This window comes from Ambystoma mexicanum, chromosome 6p, assembly GCF_040938575.1.
Source record: "Ambystoma mexicanum isolate Mex_15411 chromosome 6p, UKY_AmexF1_1, whole genome shotgun sequence".
NCBI lineage: Eukaryota > Metazoa > Chordata > Amphibia > Caudata > Ambystomatidae > Ambystoma > Ambystoma mexicanum.
The window spans coordinates 808,038,747-808,057,763 of record NC_090935.1 but is presented as its reverse complement, the minus strand read 5'-3'; positions in this window follow the sequence as shown (position 1 = coordinate 808,057,763).

Sequence of the window (19,017 nt, the reverse complement as noted above, 5' to 3'; positions counted from 1 at the left end):
AGCGCAAAGATGATATTATCACTACCATTACCAAAGGACTATAGGGATGAGAGAAAGATTCAGGAAAGGCAAAATATTTTCTACAATGCAGTTCTGGATATGATAGAATGGGTTTGGATAGGATTACTTATGATAGGGACAATTCTATGCTATAGATACTCACTGCTACTTTTTGGAATGGACCCGTCAGGGATCTGGTCAAAGATTTCTGGACTGGAATTCTACTAGCCCACCGGACTGGATTCAGGGCGCTCGGGTTCTGCACTCAGCATGGCACTCTGGACACTGCACGGTACTCTGGACTGGATCTGACAGGTTGGTTCTGGGTTGCAGCTATCTGGTTACAGCTCTGCTCTACTGGTTTGGATCTCTGGATTCTACCAAGAATTCTAAGCAAGAAAGCAGAAACAGCACAGCCAGGCTGTTCTTTTTGTTGCCCATTGGAGGTCTGTGGTAAAATCTGGTTTCAGGATTTTAAAGGCCAGGCTGAGAAGGGTTCAGCATTGGAATTGGGCCTCTCTGCTTTCAAAGTTCTGGAGTCTTGGATATGGATTTCTCCTCTTGCAAATTGCTCCGCCAGCAATCAGTTGATGGGTGAATGTCTGTCTGTGTAGGTCCTAAACTATCTCTATTTATGTATTTCCCAAAGGGGTAGGTAGGCTGAGTTATACTAGGCACACCCTCTAGGAATCCTATTGGTTAGGGTCTGTCCTCTCACCAGATTTGAGAAGGAAATCTGGTATTATGATCATGCTGTATTTTACAATCCAGGGAGGACCTCCCCTTTGCTTCTGCACAGTAAATCTATTTTTCATATAAAGCATATTTACAATATTACCAACTTGCTAGCAATAACATATTTACATCACAGATTTAGGGGAGCAAGTATCCTTCCGAGTCCCATCTTAGTGAGAGCTTTGGTTCTGATTTGACAGTTTTTTGCGCTTTTGGTTGGGTACCCAATGTCAGATTTGTCCACATTTGTATACATATATGCGCATGACATGTGGGCATAATCCTGTGAAGTTTCATATTTCTAGCATCCTCACAACTGCTACAAAACCCCAACTTCCGTAGTGATGTCTCTGAACATAGCACAAAGTTCTGAGTAGTTTCAAAATGTGACCAGGATTTTCATGTTAACAACAATATATTTTATAGATTTTTACAATTTTGCACAGTTCTCTGTCAGTCTTTTTAAAACATATATTTTCTTGTGTTTTAAAGATACACACATCTGTCTGTCCTGCCCCCAAAATTTTGGTGTGCCAAGTGAAATCCAGGCCTCTCTTCCTGCTGGCAGGGGTTTTTGTTGACACTTGAATTTGCATACCCTTTCAATCCAGGAAGTCTATTGTCCATCCCCAGAGCAGCAGAGCAAAATCCCCTCCCCTTTTCATTAGCATCTAACTGAGAGTTCCTGGGGCAGAGAGCAAAAGGAAGGCACCTTTGTTTGGGGCACGCTGTAGAATTTGACTTTGAAGTTCTGTGGCTGGCATCAGAGGTTATTTTAACACACTTTGTTTAAAATTGTCTTTGCTAAAATAAACTTTACATTTTCAAAAATAGACACACAGATCTCTAATTCCAGTCTTTTTACAACATAGAGATTGAATAGTGGCAACCTATATTGCTTTTGATGGAAAGTCACTTCTTTTCCACAATTTGATTTTAATGTACAAGTTTAAACTCCCAGTGTAAGTAAATGACAGCTTTGATACAGGCAGCCAGCCGTACTGTGCCCATATCTGACATATTTTCCCAGGCAAGCACCTTTTTTAATATGGATATTCTTGTGATGAAATATGCTTTTCCTGACATTGTGTTCCTAGGTGGATTCTTTAAATAAGGTGGTGGTTAACACCCAGCAAGGATGTTGGTTCTTTTATGATGTTTGGGAACCATTATTTTGCAATTTCAACAGCCAAGGAAAAACGGATTTCAGAGCACTTCTGGGTTTCCTTGCAATGAAGCACTGCCTTTTCAGGTAGTTCCATTTCCCTCTGTGGGCAGCCCGATGACAGGTTTTGGCAGTGTGGTCTCCTGTTCTACCCCTGACACAGGCAATGTAGATTGGCAGCCAACTTTTCCGGTTTCCCTGCACACTTCTCAGAGGTTTTGCGTGCATAGGGCTTTTTGGCAGCCATTCTTTTGGTTCTGGTGAAAGCAGCACACAGTGATGTCGCAGGGCAGAGCCTAGTGGGTCATTACATCCCACAAGCCCCCCCCTCGCGATTTGGCATTGGCCATCCGTCAAGAGAAGTCCCGAGACTGGGATGATCAGTTTCTTTTCTTTTCTGGTTCAAATGGCAAAATTCATCAGCTGCTCCCTTCAGTGGTGCATCGACCGGTTCTCCTCGCCAAGTCCTGATGAGGGTATGGAGTGATACCCCGGGCCCCTTGGATCTTTCCTTCCGGTCCCTGGGTGGTCCTCCTTAGTTTTAGTCTCCATGTTTTCCAATTTTAGGATGACAAAGGAAAACCATATTTGTAGACATTTCCCCACCACTATTTAGGTAGTGGGGCGGACACATACATTTTGACAAATCAGGACACATTTTTCTATTTGCAATTTATTTACTATATAGATGGAATATTTTATAGTTGGAATCCTAGGGAGCTGGAGTGACCCCCCTATGGGGTTCCAGAAGACTCCTCCAGTTGCTACAGAGTGTGCTTAGGATGGCAACACTTCAGTTAATTGATATGGATCCACTTATCTTCCCCTTCTGCCAAACTGCCTTTGGGGATGCGGATTTTGTACGCGACTGGTGAGATTTTGTCTACAATTTCAAAAGGGCACTTCCAGCTAGGCAATAATTTGCCCTGTTTGGCCTGGTTCCTTTGGAAATTGTATAAGTAGACCCGGTCTCCTACATGGTATTCTTTTCTAGTAGTCTTTAAGTCATAGTGGGTCTTCATGCTGTCTGCAAATCTTTCTAGATTTCGCTGAGCATAGGCAAAAGCAGGTTGAAGGTGTTTTCAACATACTCATGAGTTATGGAGGCGTTTATCAATGTCTGCCCTTGGGTTCTGTAGAGCAGATGCTGGGGAAGCACCATCCTCCGTCCAGTCATCAGCTCAAACGGTGACATTTTAGTTGCAAATGAAGGGGTAGATCTGATGGCCATCAGGACAAGAGGTAATCGAATATCCCAACTTGGCCCAGAATCTGCCACAAACTTTTTTAATATGCTCACAATTGTCTTGTTGTATCTCTCTACTGCACCGTTAGAGGCTACCGGCAGGCAATATGTAAGTTCCTTTTGACCCCAAGTATCTCCCACATCTTTGTCATTACTTCGCTAGTGAAGTGGCTACCCCGGTCTGACTCGATCCTTTGGGGTAGTCCAAAACATGAGAAGATGTGGTTGATCATCAGGGCAGCTGCTGTTTCTGCCTTGCAATTTGGGGCCAGGAGACATTCCACCCATTTAGTAAACAAGCATGTCACGGTCAATGTGTATTTATTCCCCCTAGAGGAGCGAATCACAGGCCCGATATAATCGACTTGCAAATCTGACCATGGCAGTGTCATCCAGCTCTTTTGGAGAGGTGCACGGTGTGTGAGGGATGTTGGCTGAAATTGTGCACACACAAGACACCCCTTCAAGTATTGGTTGAGGTCCTGCCCCATGTGTGGCCAGTATGCAACTTCTCTTAAGATTTCAAGCGTTGTATGAAACCCCCTATGACCGGCTGTGGCCGCATCATGTGCGTGACTTAAAATCAGGCTCCGGAATGATGTAGGGACCACCCACTGATCATGGCCAGCAAGGGATCTCCTTACCAACAAACCGTCTTGGATTCAGAACATTTTTGGACATTTCATCAACACTCTGAGGTCCTCTTTCCCAATGTAATCGGTATCCGTGAGGGGAAAGTTCTCAGGGTCCTCAATGTGTTGAAAAAACCTACCAATTATTGGATCCCCTTTTTGAGCTGTAATCAAATCAGCATCTTGGGTCTCATTACTCCATTGTGCAGTTGAGAGTTCATTGTGAGCATTTGTCTGGGACCTAGTGATTACAGTGACCTGGATTTCCCCCAACAAGGACTTGATCTCAAGTAGATCCCCTTGGATGGCTCCGGTTTTAGCCAGCTGATCAGCTAGGTCATTTACAGTTTTAACTGGTCCCTCTACTTTGGAATGACCCTTGATCTTTTTCCAGTAGATGGTCATCCCATTCGAGGTGACCAGATCATCAATATTTAGAATTAATTTTCCATGTTTCAATGGTTTATTATTAGCACATAATATGCCTCTGGTTTTCCAGTTTACCAGGTGCTCCACAAACCCGTTCCGTACATAATCCGAGTCTGTGATTATGACCAGTTTGTGGAGTTGGTGTTGAACAGCAGTGAGGATGGCTTTATGCACAGCCATCAACTCTGCCACTTGACTACTTCGGGGACCAAACTTTTACCCAGCGGAAGGTTCTGGGGCGTCATTCACCCAGGCATTCCCTACGCCGGTCACAAGTTCTTTTTCCCCATTGTTGTCAACATGGTAAGAGCATCCATCCACATAGACAGTGGGCATTCCCTCACACTTGTCTTCTTCAAAGACGTTGTGTGGGGAATTGAGGTATGCCTCCATGTTGTCCTTAATTTTAAGACTTTCGTCCTCAAGACAGTTTTCTCTGGCACAATCATTCAAGTCAGCCAGACCTTGCGCGAGGGGACTCTTCTTGTTTTGGCCATATCTGACCTCCACAGGAAAGCCTTGCATTGACAGAATCCAGGAAGTAATTTGAGAATTACTCACATTTCCGGCCCGGATTCTGTCACTTTGGAGATATTGCAGAGGCTGTTGTGGAGTCTCCACTATGATGTGTTCCCTCTGGATAAACGGGCGGTAATTCTTCAATGCCCACACCGTTGACAGGAGTGCCTTCTCACAATCATTGAATTTTTCCTCCACAGAGGATAAAGTTTTACTCGCATAGGAGATTACTTTATTGACCTTGTCATGCTTTTGGTATAATACTGCAGTCAAGCATGTATTTGAGAACCCAGTCTCCAAGAAGAACTCCTTGTTTGTGACAGGGTAAGCTAGGCAAGGCACTTGTGAGAGGCTTCTTTTGAGTTGTCTTACTGTCTCGGCTTGTTCTGGACCCCACTCCCACTTGACCCCCCCTTCAAAAGATGAATCAGGGGTCTTGTGATCTCTGCGTAGTCCTCAATGAACTTTCTGCTATAATTGGTCAGTCCAAGGAGGCTCCTTAGTTCCCGCAGAGTTGTGGGGTCTTTCCATTTTTGAAGTGCTTCCACGTTCTTTTCCTGGGGACAGAGACCCTGAGGAGTAATCTCATGCCCCAAGAAATTGACATGGGTTCTGCACCACTGTGCCTTTTGAAAGGAGAGTTTTGCTCCCGCAGCCCTCAACTTTGTCAGAACATAACAGATCTCAGCTATGTGTTCCTCCACAGTTGAGCTTTTGATGAGAACATCATCTACATAGGCCAGGTTTTCCCTTTCACCCAGGTCGGGCATGGCCTTATGTAGAAAAATGTTGAATTAATTGCCGGAGTTGATGTATCCAAAGGGAGTCCGGATCACTGTGTACTGCTGCCCCCCAAAGGTGAAGGCCAGCTTGTATTGGTCCACCCTACTGACAGGTACAGTCCAGTAGCCATCGGTCAGGTCTATTGCAGTGAAAACCTTAGACCCCTGGATCTGGGCCAACCTTTGGTCAATGTAGGGAAGAGGCCATCGGGAAGTATGGACCCATTTGTTGAGCTCGCTAAGGTCGGCGCAGAGTCTCCACTGGCCGTTTGCTTCAAAATCCCTAGCACCGGATTATTAAAGGTGCTGTGGACTGGACGGATTAAGGTTCTAAATTATTTTAGCAAGGGTCTCCATTGGTGCGAGAGGCAGGCGATATTGCTTCACAAACACTGGAGTCATGCCAGGGTCCGTGGGAATTGTTGTTGTGTGGATGTCGGTGCGAACACAGTCATATGAATCCACCGCAAAGAGATCTTGAAAATCCATGAAAACTTATCTTTGCTTTTGCTCCAGAGTCTCACAGGCATCAGCTAGGTTGACTCTCTCTTCAACCATCTGTCTGAAGCCTGGAAAGACTTCTGGTTTTGCTATCTCAGCGGCTTCCTCAGCTAGGTGGAGAAGTCCCTGGTCAGAGTGCTGATTTGGACTGCTGGCTTCAGGTGGGGGAGGCAGCCCTCATGGACTTGGAAAATCACCTCATCCCTCCTGAAGTCACAGGTCACATCTTCCTTACAATAAGGGCAGGAAGTGTACACCAGGAATTCCCCCCATGCCGGGTAAAGATCCTGTCCAGTGTTGTGTTGTCATCACTATCACTGTCAAAACAGTCCTTGGGGATTGGTCCTAACAGTTCATTACCTAAATCTATGGAAATATGTCAGTCATTAACCACCATTCCAATAATGGTGCCTGCGGCTAGAGTGATACTCTTTAAGTTGCTGTTATCCACCTCTATTGGAATGGTGTCATGTTCTATGTTGACTAGTGGTGTTCAGTTCACCCCCAACCCTTGCTGTTGGAAATAAGCATTAAGATGAATATAGGCGTCAGGGTTTTTCAATTTCTGTCCTTTGTTAACTTTCACTTCCAGGGAGAATTGTCGGGTCCTTTCTGGGATGGTGACTTCCTCTCCAATCTGAATTTCAACTGCATAAGGCAGCAGTTGAGCTGACCTAAATGCTTTCTCTGGGTCATCAAAGCCCATGGGATTATCCGTTAATCGGGACCAAGTTTTGAAGTTTATTATGTCCAAACTAATGGCAAAGCGATTGAGAATGTCACTGCCTAAGTAGAAGGCGGCAGTGACGTCTCGCACGACCCAACAATTATAGACTATGCTCTTGTTGCCTATGGAGATTTTGAGCATACACATGCTTGGCAGGAGATGTTTGGAATTGGGTGTTTCAAGATCCATTTCCCATTTGTCTATGAGTTTAAATGTGGGAATGGCTGGATCTTTTGGAAGTTGGCAGAACATGGCTTCGCTGATGAAGCTCTTACCATTGTTCACACACACTCGGGCGAGAACAGAGTCCTTCCCTTCATTTAACTAAACAGGGATGAACAGCTGCTCTCCAATTTGCTGAATATCAGACAGGCTCTAAGCTGATTTCTCATCTTTCTGGACTATAGGAGTGGGAATTTCCGATTGTGAATTTGTAAAGAATTTCAGAGTGTGGAATGCCACCTTAGACAGGAAGGAAGGTTGATTTTCAGAAATAGAGAGGACCCCCCATCACCAGTTTGTTGTCCTACTGCTATTACTGTCACGTCTGGGATTTGGTTGTTCTGGAAGTGAATTTCTACTTGGTCAGATTTTTGTTCAACCATGTGGCAGGTGCCGTTTAACCAAACATGGTTGACACTCTGTTTTAATTTTATCGGTCGGGTAGTCTGGGCCCAGAGGACCTTGTTTACACAATCTATTAGGGGTGACAAACTTCGCAGGAGGTCATTCCCTAGTAAACAAGGGGTGCCCTCTGGAGTTACAACTATGACCGGGTGCTTCACCTTGTGTCACCCAATTTTAATATACAAATCCGCAGTTCCCTCGACGGGAATTTCCTTCCCGTGAAAGTTCTGAAGTTGTCCAGGAAGAGGGGCAAGAGGAATTTGGTAGTTCTCCCCCATTCCCGAGTTCACTTTATCAAAGGCCCTTTTTGACAGAAGGGTAACTTGAGATCCAATGTCCAACAGTGCCATAATTGTACACTGCCCCTGTATTTGGACCGGGGCATAGAATCTTCCCTCCTTCTCCTCAAGGTGGCACAGATAATGTACATTTTTTGGACAACTGGTGGGTTAGTTTTCTAGTTTTGGACACTGATAGAGAAGAGACTTGGGCAGCACTCTGTGGGGAGTCTTGGGAATCTGAAAAGAAAAGGTGGCAACTAGATATGGGAGAATTTTTGGGTTCCCCTGGTTCCGGTTCTGGGCTGCCCCCCCCCTTTTTGGAGGCAGTCACCAGGATGGGTTTGAATCAGGGTATTTTCATGTTGTTGGTTCTGGGGTTGGATGATGGGCAGCGCTAGCTTAGTCCCCACATCTACCCAGTCTGGATTTGGTTCCTTTGGGACCCATTTTTCTTTGGGATGAGTTCCCCCATCTCTGAAGGAGAAGATCCTTTTCCCAGGATCCTCTGAGGATGCCTCTCCTTCAAATTGGAAGATTTGTACCCCCTCCTCAAAATGGGTCTGTTTGGATTCTTTGTTTCTCCTACCCCCCCTTTGCTCCTTAGGCGGCAAATTTTCGGAGGCAGTAGATTTTGGTTCTGGTTCCTGGGTTTGCAGGGGTTTTTTACAAGTGGGGAAGGGAGCTTCCTCCAAGGCTTTACACCCCCCTCCCCTTGTGCCTCCTCCCTGGGAACCGGTGGGTTGTCGGGGTTCTTCCCCCGTCATTGCTCTGGAGCACCAGGTCCGGAGTTTCAGGCATTCTGCACCGGCATGCTCATCTGAGGGTTCTGTTGAGCCCTCAGCATGCGACCCAGATCCTGTGCCATGTTTTGGAACTGGCGCTCTAGTTGTGACACCCGCTCAGGCTGATACGCGGTTCTCATTTCTCCCCTGGGCTGATCCCGGGAAGGGTAGCTATCCCTTCGTTGAAAATACCCCGGGTTTGGAAAATTTGGGTACCCCTCCACCCTTGTCCTCCCCTCTCCCGGAGTAGGTTGTCTGGGCTCAGGAAATTGGGGAAGAAGGATGGGTGGTTTTGGGGTTGAAACTTTTGCAGGTACCTTTGGAAGAAGTTCTTTCCAGGATTTGGGGAATTTCTGCCCTCCTGGGGGAAGTGAGGAGGGAAGTTCCCTGGGTTGGTTTCTGTTTGGTTGGATCCCACCCCTTGGGCTGGAGGAGTCCACACATAACCCAGGATGGGTCTGTTCCCCATGTAACGGGGGCTGATGTTGTCAGGGGAGCGGGGGGTCCCATTTGTGGGACTACCTCCTTGGCTCCCTGTTAGTGACTGCCCAAGGGCCTTCTGGGCTTGGGATTATTCTGATTCTGTGCAGGCAGGTTTTTAGGCCCCCCATCTCTAAATCTAAAATGGGGCAACCTTCACCTCTGCCACCTTAGCAGCAGCAGGGGTGTTGGTTGGTTTGGGGCTTTTTGGGTTGTTTTTCTTTTCTACTGGCTTTTGCACCTCATAAATTCATGTGGCCTGTTCAATGACCCAGTCTAGTGATATTTTCTCGTGGAAATCTCTCACTAGCTGGGTCATGATGTACTTGGGGACAGCGTGGAAAAAAGTATTCACAAACTCTCTGCTGTCAGTGCACACTCTTCTGGTGGTCTGCGCAAAGGCACGCTTTAATTCCTGAACAAATTCTTGTGGGATCTGATCTTCCCCACATTGCAAACTGTAGGCTGCCTTGCGAGCCTCCTGAGGATTTTTGTGCACAGAAAAATGCTTCAAGATGGCTGCCCTGTAGGTGGACCATCTAGAATGATTTTGGTCCTCCAGCCCCGCAAAGAAGCTGGAGTATTCTAGAGAGAAGGTCCATTTCACATATTGAATACATCTTTGGCTGTCCTTCAAATGGAAAGTTTCCATCATTTGTTCAAAGAGCTCTAAGTGCTCCCAAACAGAATATTTCACGTTATTATGATAGGGCGTGATAACGCTCCATATCGCTTTGATTTGTTTTAGGGGATCCTTGAGCAAGACCCTTTTTATCTTATTGGCCTTTTTGGTCAGGGTGACCCTGGTGCACTCCTCCTCTGACTCAGAGGCACTGCTCCCAGAGGTGCCCGTCTGGTCTTCTAGGCTCTCCTGGATTCTGCAAGCCTGGGAATGGCTGGCAGAATGTGGGGACCTAGTTTCCTGTGTCCTGGGGCGCTCAGATGAGTCTTCTGATTCCTCCTTGCTCACAGGATTTGATGAGTACACCCCCCCCACTGTCCTAGCTGGGCAGAGGCTTTCAGGATGCCCTTAGTGGGCCTACTCTCATGGGGTTCCCCACTAAATTTGACAGTACTTGGGAACCCATACCCAGATGCCCGCCCATCCATTCCTGCTAGGTGCTGGTCTATGAGCCCCATATTCCTTATGGGATTGAAGTACACCATCCCCGTGGCCCTTGGCTCATGTGCGCCAGTGGACATGGGGGTGGCAGAGTCCAGGGATTGGAAGAGATGAAGGCCTCTGGTACTAGGGTTCCTGATGTTATGCTCAGGTTTTTCCCTTTCCCAGTGAACCTCATCCCTTTCAGCCCCTGCTCCCTGTTGCCATGCAAGAATCTGAGCTTTATTTTCCTCTATCAAGGCCCTGCTGGTTTCTATCAAATTCTCTTGCATGACTATCTGTCTGTGGAGCCTGTCATTGTTCTCACAGAGAGCCTCATTTTCTCTCTGTGCTTCCTGTGTTGTTTCAGAGTACTGGGCCAGTCTTTGCTGCAGGAGGGTTACCTCCTGAGTCCTGTCCATACTGGCCTGATCCTTCCTTGCTAGAGCATCTTCCACCCTCCTGGTGTGCTCTAACAATTTTTCATGGTCTTTTTGGAGGTCACCCAGTCCCTGAAGGGCCAGGTGATTTTCTTCTATATTTTCTTTTAAATAACAGACTTCCTGGCCTAAGGTGTCCCTTTCCTGAGCAAGAGCCTGCCTCTGTGCAGCCAGGTCGTCCCTCTGTCTTTGGAGCGCACCAGCTTTCTGGTGCTCTTCATCAAATTTCGCCTGGGTGTCCAGGTCTTTCAGGATTAATTTATCACTCTCTTCTTTTTCTCTGTCTAGGTGGCTTTGCAGGGTGACTACCGGCTCTGTGCATGCCCTGTTGACATTTATTTGCTGTTCCAGCTTTTTCTGGCTCTGCAGTAGAGGGTCCAAACTTTCTTGGTACTCCTTCTGCAGGCCCAGAATTCTGGTATCCTGTTCTGTCTTTTCCTGCTGCAGGATACCCATGTCTTCTTTTATTTTGGTTAGGTACTGCCTACTTTCATTTTCTGATTCCTGTTCCTCTGTAGCCTCTGCTCAGAAGAGTCCAGATCAGTTTGGGCCTTTTCTAATGCCTGCAGTTGCTTGTTTGCCAGATCTTGGCCCTCAGCATATTTGTCCTGTATTGCTCCAATATGTAGGTATAGATATACCGATATTTTGACAATCTTGCTTTGCTCTTCCTTTGCCTTAGGTGTCATATATAGTTCACTCAGGGCCACATGTAATGGATCCTGGTCTTGCCATGTGTCTAACCCTGTTGCAGTGATCTGTTCTGTGATTGCCTGCAACCACACATTCTGATCCTTCTCTGTCCATTCACCCCTTACAAATAATGTATGCAGATGGTGTTCTTTAGCCATATTCATTTCTACTAAAGTCGCCATTCTGGAAATATTAATTTCCTTCCTGATTTACAGGAGTTTATTTTATTTTTGCAAAACAGACCAATTCCTTAGAGCGTTCCTATTGAGGGGTGCTTTTCACAGTGTAACACAGAGTGGTAGCCCAACCGAGATTGTGTACCCCGTCAGTTAGCACACTGTATTAGACTGTCACAAGTGGTATATCTAATTCAGAAATCCTGCAACGAGCACTCAATCTTGGAAGTGATTTCAACCCAGTACTTCACCTAAGTCAATGCCTAGCTTGGGATGCACAATTGAAACCCTTAATTATATAGTTTCATGTCTATAACTTCTTTTATTTCTGAATGATGTACCCTTATATCACGCCCCTCTCTTTGAATCGCCCCTGGTCGCACTGAACCAGGAAGCAGGCTGTTTTGCAAAGTTTAAAGATTTATTGTATGGATTTGCACAATATATATTACACTATTTAATATTTATACAATGATCACCAGTGGGGTGATGTTACAATCAACAATCGCTTTAATCAGAAGGAGTATGGATAGGAAAAATAATGCAGCATAGAATCATACTTCGTGTGGGTTCAGTCAAATGCAATGTCACTCTTTCGCCGTGCATGCTACTCAATCCCCCTAATATGCAAGATAAAGAGATGGAAGGAGAGAAAACAGGTTTCAGGAATACAAACTCAACAAATACAGTTTGAATCCCAACTTCCCCCAACAAACTCAGAGAGAAACAGGAATGATTGCAAACGGGTCAAATGCTTTTTTTTTTAAACTTGTATTTATTAGTTTTACATAGATATTTACATGAAAAGAAGCAAGAACAAAAGGAAAAACAATATAACTTTGAATCTTATAACATTCCCCTCGGGTCGGATAGAATCATTTTGTCCAGGGTTCCTGTTATGCGTTGAATATGTCTGAGATTGTTATGTTGTGGGGGCACCATTGTTCCATAAAGTCTGACTGGAGGTATTGCAGGGTCTCTTCCCATTCTTTTACACATTTGTCTCCTGTTCCTTGAAGTTTGTGAGTAATTTTCTCCATTGTTATATGGGCCCATACTTTCTGTAGCCAGGTATAGGTCAGTGGGGTATTTTTGTTTTTCCAGTTCTGCGCAATGGTGGTCCAAGCTGCTATGAGTAGTCCCATGAAAGATCTCCATTGCGTTTTGCTGTATTGTCTTGCTGTGTCGTCTCTGATTCCGCAGAGCCACACTTCCTCCCCCATCAACCCCACATCCGGGAATATTTTGCCCATCTCGTTTTTCACTTCCTCCCAGAAGGGTCTAATGCCTTTACAGTCCTGCCATATGTGTCTCCATGTTCCCACTTCGTCACATCCTCTCCAGCAGTGGTTGGACGTGTTGGGGTACATTGAGTGGAGCCTCTCTGGTGTGTAGTGCCACTGTGTCATAACTTTGACCCACATCTCCCTAGTTTGTGCCGACCGGGTCATTCTGGGGATCTGTTTCCATAGGTCCTCCCATTGTTTATCCGTTGGTCCCACCCCCAGTGTTCTGCCCCATTTTATTCTGTATGACCACTTAATGCTTTCCCCTTGTGAGTTTATGTATTTGTATAGAGTTGATACCCACTTTTTTTCTCCCGTGTTGGATATGATGTATGTTTCGAACCCTGTAAGGTCCCTGGTTGCTGCCTTGGTGATTGTTGGAGAGTTTAGCCAGTGCTTTAGTTGTTCATACCTAGATCTATCGCTCTTAGGGATTTTCGTACCTGCCAAGCACGACTCCAGGGAGACGATTTCCTTGCCCTCAAACATCTCGCCTATTTTAGTAATGCCCGCCTTCTCCCAGGTGTCATATGCCCCTTGTTCCATCCCCGGTGGAAGTAGTGGGTTTCTACAGATGGGTGTAAAGGGTCCAACTGCCGTGGTCATTATGCCTTTTTTTGTTTGGCTATCCCATGCTTCCAGCGTGGTTTTCATAATTTCGCTTAGCCTTAGATTTTCGTGCCTGTGCTGCCTCTGTTTCCAGAGAAGTTCTACTAGTGGGGTCCTTGCTACTGCTCTATCTTGTTTGGCCCATATCTGTTGCGGATCCTCCCCCACCCACTCCCTCAGAACTTTAAGCTGTGCTGCCTGGTAATATTTTCTAAAATGGGGGAGCGCCATTCCTCATTCTCTGGTTGGGGCTGTGAGTATCATCCTGGCTATTCTCGGTGTTTTCCCTTTCCATATGAAGGCAGATACTATTTTTGTTAGGGTTTTGAAGAGCGTGTCTAGGACCCCCACCGGGAGCGCCTGAAAATAATATAGTACTTTTGGAAGGATGGTCATCTTAATTGATTGTATTCTACCCCACCAGGATATCTGTAGTGGGTTCCATCTATTTAATTCCTTTCGGATGTTTGTAATTAGCGACGGGTAGTTTCCCCAGTAGAATTGTTCTATTTTTGGGGGTATATTTATTCCCAGATATTTAATACCTTTCTGTTCTATCTTAAGGTCCAGTTTTTTTGCCTCCCTTTCTATGTTCGTTCTATCCCCTGCCAGGATGAGGATCTCTGATTTTTTTCTATTTATTTTTAGGCCAGAGATGGCCCCATAGTTTTCCAGTTCTCTAACTGTGGCCGATAAAGTGGATTCAGGGTCTTCTATGGTTATTAGCATATCGTCCGCATACGCAATTACTTTGTGTTGCTGGCCCGCCATTTCTATCCCCTTAATGTGTATTGACTCCCGAATTTTAATTAGGAGGGGTTCTAAAAAGAGAGCGTACAGTAGTGGTGATAGGGGGCAACCCTGTTTCGTTCCTCTCGTTATCGTTACTTTGCCAGTGAGCTCGCCATTAATGGCTATTCTACTTGATGGGGAATTGTAGTTTGCTCTGATACTCGCTGTATATTGTTCCCCAAACCCCATGGATTCCAGTATCTTAAACAGTATTGACCACTCCACTCTATCGAACGCCTTCTCGGCGTCTACTGACAGTAGTATCGCTGGGGTGTGGGTTATCCCTATTTTCTCGACCAGATGGGCTAGCCTCCTAGTGTTATCGTGGGTTTGCCTACCGGGAATGAAGCCTGATTGATCCTCACTTATCAGTTTAGGAAGGAGCGGGGATAACCTTGTTGCCAGGATTTTCGTATATATTTTTGCATCTAGGTTGATTAGGGAGATTGGTCTGTATGATGCGGGGTTAATTGGGTCTTTGCCTGGTTTGTGGAACACCAGCACCTTCGCTTCATTCATTGTGGGGGTCACGTTGCCAGTGTCCTTGAAGGAGTTTAGGAGTTTTGTTAGGATCGGAGTCAATATGTCTGCATATTTTTTATAAAATGGGGCCGTGAACCCATCCGGGCCTGGAGCTTTGTTACTTGGGAGTCCTTTTATGGTTTTATTGACTTCCTCTTCGCTGATAGGGGTCTCTAGTGCTTGTTTGTCTTCTTCTGAGATTTTCGGGATCTTTAGGGCCTCTAAATATGATGTTTGGGCGTTAATATCGGGGTGTTCTGTTGAGTAGAGCGTTTGATAATATTGCCTCAGTGTTTCCCCCATGTCGTGCGTAGAGGTTTGAATGACCCCTTTCGCATCGCATATGGCCTTAATCGTTGTTTCTTTTTGTTTCGCCCTCAATTGTCGCGCTAAGAGTCTGTCTGCTTTGTTCGCTCTTATATAATATCTCTGTTTCAGATAGAGTAGATTCCTTTCTGCGTCCTTCGTACGTAGCATCTCTAGTTGGCCTTGTGTATGTTTCAGTGATTTTTTTAATATCTTTGTGGGTTGAATCGTCAGCTTCTCTTGGATCTCCTCAATTGTTTTTTCCAGCTCTTTTTCCCACCGATCCCTTTGTTTATCTCTCGTGGTTTTCATCGCTATCATCTTCCCCCTCAAGACTGCTTTAAACGCATCCCAGACTGCGCTCATTGCTACCTCCCCTGTGTCGTTTTGTATGAAGTATTCCTCTATCATTTCCCTTATGGCCTCCCCTGCAACTGGGTCATGGATCAACTCTTGCGGTAGCCTCCATTTCCATAGCCCACTTTTCCTCCCTGGGAGAGTCACGTCCAACCATAGAGGGGCATGGTCCGAGAGGGTTAGAGAGCCCTTATCCAGCCCTTGTATCTTTCCCAGCAGTCCCACTGACACCCAGAGATAGTCGATTCTGGACATAGAGTTGTGAACATGTGAGAAATATGTGTACCCCCTCTGTTCGCCTTTCAGTTCCCTCCAGACATCATTCAGAGCCAATTGGTCCATTTGCTGTTTCAGACGTTTTGATGGTGCCCCCTGTCCATGTATGTTTCCTGTGCTCCTATCCAGCTTTGGGTTCCATGCCAAGTTAAAATCCCCCCCCATTATCACTTCCCCTCTAGCGAAATCTTCCAGTTTCGATAGTGCGCTTCTGCGAAAGCCATCCTGTCCCTGATTGGGTGCATATATTGTGGCGAGTGTTATGCAACATCCTTCTATTTCTACATTGGCAAAGGCGTATCTTCCTTCCTTATCGGTTATAGTGTCTAGTGGTGTTATGTCCTTTCCTTCTTTTATCGCTATCAGGACTCCTGCTTTTTTCTCTGTTGTCGTTGCCTGTGCCCATATTTTGTATCCTTTAATCCGCATTTTGTGCTTATCCTTAGTTTTGATATGGGTTTCCTGGAGGAGTAGTACATCCGCCTTCCCCCTTTTGAATTGTTTCTCCAGTTTCGCTCTTTTTGTTGGGTGGTTCATGCCCCTAATATTGTAGGTCATAAGGCGTATCATCCCCATTCTATTTTGTTTGTGTGCCATTGCATCCGGTCCCCTTCTGTTCTCGATTCAACTCTTTGGGCCTCATTAGGACCCTGGCGGAGTGGGTTTACGCCAGCGGTATTCGCGGCGGACCCGTCCGCCCTACTACGAGTTCCCGTAGCGCCATGGAGCCGTTTTCCGCCTGGTTTTTCCGGGCGGAGAAATCCATGGCGCTACGGGACCTTGTTGTTAATTACGCCACCGTATTTTACGGTGGCGTAATTAACGCCTTCCCCACTCCCATTATACCCTATGGGGCAAAAATGGGAATGGGGAAGGGTAAAATGGGGAATGGGGATTTACCGCCCCGCCAAGGTCGGCATGGGGCGGTAAATCCGCCAACCCCCATGGCGCTATCGGCAGCTTTCCGCCGTGCTCCATGGTGCATTTTGCACCGCGATTTCCGCCAGGGTCGTAATGAGGCCCTTTGATTCTTCCGATCCCTTCCCCTCCCATGACCTTCCCTTCCCCCCAACTTTGAACTTTAAACCAATTAACATGTCCCCCGAGTAGGGCTAGGGTTCCTATTGTCGCTTGGGCGTTGCGCCCTTCGCTCCCTGCCCTCCATACCCTCGGGGGGTATGTTGTGGGGATTCCTAAACCCCACTGAACCATTTGTCTTCACCTGGTTCCAGACCGTTGGGTCTCGACCAGACCGCCCTCCGTGAATTGTCCGTTCCGCACCGTTCCCATACTCCCCCCCGACTGGGTCTCTGTGGCAGCGTTACCGTGTCTGTCCCCCTGGCATATGTTTTTCTTTTGTTTCTCATGGTACCTTTCTCCGGGTGTCTCTCCCCGTATTTGCCTTCTTCTGTCTGCTGGATTCCCAGCCCATAGGTTTTCTCGTTCGTTCTCTCCTGTGTGTGGCCTCCCCCTGCTCCATCTGCTCCATCTCTTCATCTTGTAGTCCCATCGTGCTGAGGCCTTCTTCCAGTGTGGTCACTCTTTTCTGCTTTCCTTCCCATGTAAACAGTAACCCAAATGGGAAGGTCCATTTGTAGCGGATTTGTTTTTCTATTAGTGCTTTCACCAGTGGGGCCATTGCTCTTCTTTTTTGAAGGGTTATTAGTGCCAAGTCCTGATACAGTTGGATGTCTTGCCCATTCATTTTAATATGTTCCAATTCCCTGGCTCTCCTGAGGATCTGTTCTTTCTGCGGGTAGGAGGACAGCACCACCAGGACATCACGTGGTCTCTCCCCTGGGGCCCCAGCTCTTTTCGGTCCCACCCTGTGAATTCTGTCGACTCCGATATCTTCGATGTCTAGTGTTCCCACAATGTCTCTGAACACCTCCTGCACCGCTTCCTTCAGGTCTTTGTCTAGCACTGATTCCGCCATGTTCTTTATTCGGATGTTAGAGCGTCTAGAGCGGTTCTCTAAATCCTCACATTGTAGTTCCAAGTTGTGAGTGAGTGTCACCAGGTGTTCTTGCGTTTCGCTTGTTTGTCTCGTGTCTTCTTCAAGACTTTGCACCGTTCGTTCCACTATATCTGTTCTTTCTTCTAGGTTGTTTATGTCAATTCTCATGTCTTGTACCGCTTGTTTCATTTCGTTCTTCATGGATGTAAATTGTTCCTGGACTGTGGACATGAACTTTTCCTGGAGGTCCATGAACCAGGTTTGCATGTCCTCCCTGGTCAGTGGTTGCTGTTGTTGGGATAATGGTTCTGCCTCCCCTGTGGAGTCTCCCTGGTTTCTCCCTCTCGGTTGTGGCGTCCCCTCTGTTGACCACATTTGTAGGATATCAGCCCCTTGTTTCGCTGTTTGGGGAGTCTGCTGGATGGGGTTCCCCTTTCCTTTTGCTCTAGACATGTTAGGGTGCTCCGTCAGATAGACCACGTGGCTCCTGCGCCCTCTTGTAGCCCTCCAGTGGGGCCTCCTCGCTTCTTGTCCTCCGAGATGTTTCTCCTTCCTGGGTTTCCCCCCTTTCCTTGCCCCTGTCTTGTGGGCCTTGGGTCCAATCTGCGTGGGTGGCGGGGGGGTTGTGGGGGTTTGCGAGGTGAGTCCTTGTGTCCCGGGGGAAAATCTAGTTGGTGCCGGAGAGGGGTCCCCCCCCGGGGTATGTGCGCACGGGCGGGCGCCTTATTTCTGGGCCTCCCCCTGGGCCGGCTCACCTTTAGTGCTGCGTCCTCTCTGCAGGGCGGCCCCCGCGGCTCCTCTCCTGCGGTCCGCCCTGTTCGCGCTGTTTTCTCCCGGCGCCGTATCTGCTCCGCTGCACACCGCTCTCCCCTCACCTCGGGGCGGTGTGGGGTGGCGTTCTTCGGGTTCCGCTGTGTCCCCGATCCCGCTCTCTCGCTGACCGGAGCCTCTGAGTCGCCCGACGCCGCGCTGGACGGCCCTCTGGGACGCGGGAGAGACTCCTTCGGCCCCGATGGGGGAGGGGGCGGCCTGCCTCGCTCCTCGTGTTTTCGGCGGCGCACGCTATCTCACTGCGCCTGCTTCCTCGCCGGGGGGGTGTATGGGGGGGCAGTTTGGTATTCGGGGGGAGCGAAGGACGGTCCGTCACGGCTTCGGTCGTGCTATTTTCGGCGGCCCGGGCGGAGCGTGGTTTTGCAGCGACCCCTCACCCCGGCGGCCATCTTGGATCTCTCGGGTCAAATGCTTTTGAGTGTGGCTTTGAATGAATGGTTAAAAACACTAAAAAATTGATTTCATTCACTAAATTGGATTCAAAACTAGTCGGAGCCACTTTGTATGGTTTCAGATAAACACTAGCAATGATTATTGAGTCACTAGCAGGTTGAAAACTGAATTCTGAGGTCGGATGCAAAGACAGCTGTTTTACACATGATGAAATTGAGCCAAACGAAAAATGTGCGGCAAATATTTCCGCGTTGGGAACGCGCGATTGTAGGAAAACTAGAAGGAGTTAGAATGCGGTTTTGGATTCGTTGAAAAGCTGAGGATGTTAGCTTCAATTTGACACTTAAATTTCTCAGAAAGAGTCAAGATTT